This window comes from Aplysia californica, unplaced genomic scaffold (assembly GCF_000002075.1).
Source record: "Aplysia californica isolate F4 #8 unplaced genomic scaffold, AplCal3.0 scaffold00144, whole genome shotgun sequence".
Classification (NCBI taxonomy): Eukaryota; Metazoa; Mollusca; class Gastropoda; order Aplysiida; family Aplysiidae; genus Aplysia; species Aplysia californica.
Genome location: NW_004797414.1, coordinates 363,348 through 364,362, shown reverse-complemented (window position 1 = coordinate 364,362; position 1,015 = coordinate 363,348).

Below are 1,015 nucleotides of genomic sequence, written 5' to 3'. Positions count from 1 at the left end.
TGTGTGTGTGTGTGTGTGTGTGTGTGTGTGAGAAGGGGAGGGAATATTCTTTGAAAGAACACAGAGTGAGCTGTTGAAATTCTTTTCTCATGTACAAAAGAGAGGGTAGAGTGACAAAAGTAAGAGAGATTTTTTTTCATATCGAGAGAAGGGAAGAGAAAATGATAAACAAAGAGATTATATAAAAAGACAATATTGCACAGTTTTAATCCAACAACAATCATTTCGTCATGCTCTAAAACTGCTTTTTCATTTGTTTTGTTTCCCATAAATGTATACAATTTTCTATCAGAGCGGTGAACGCGTGACGATGATAAAGCTGATGAAAGCACACAATAAAAATACTATAACATTGAAAACTGTTTTCTTCTCCTTTCTTTACAATGATTGTTATTCTTTTGACCTCTTACTATTAGAACATGGTTTTTGTTTCTTCGATAGCAAACCAAACCTCAGCACTTTAAAAAAAAAGATTTTACAAATTTTGTTTTATACTTATGAATCAAGAAAAAGTGTGATGTGTAAGCAAAACCCCTTCCCAATAAACATAACATGCATTCATGCATGCATACAAACACCCATCAATCCGTATATCCTTCCATATGTACATACATACATATTATGTACATACCATACGTATAACCCTACATGCGTACGCACATACATGCATACGAACGTACATACATGCATACGAACGTACATACATGCATACGAACGTACATACGTACGCACATACATGCGTACATAAATTCTTACGTACATACAATATTATACGTATGTACATACACACACGTAGATACATACAGACATACATACATGCAAACACAAAGATATACAATACATACGTAGTACATACATAGGTACGTACGCATGTGCATTCATGATACTTAGATAACAATATTATTCATACAGAGAGAGGCAGAAAGAGAGAGAGAGAGAGAAAGAGAGAGAGAGGCAGAGAGAGAGGGAGGGAGAGAGAGAGAGACAGAAAGAGAGGGAGGGAGAGAGAGAGAGA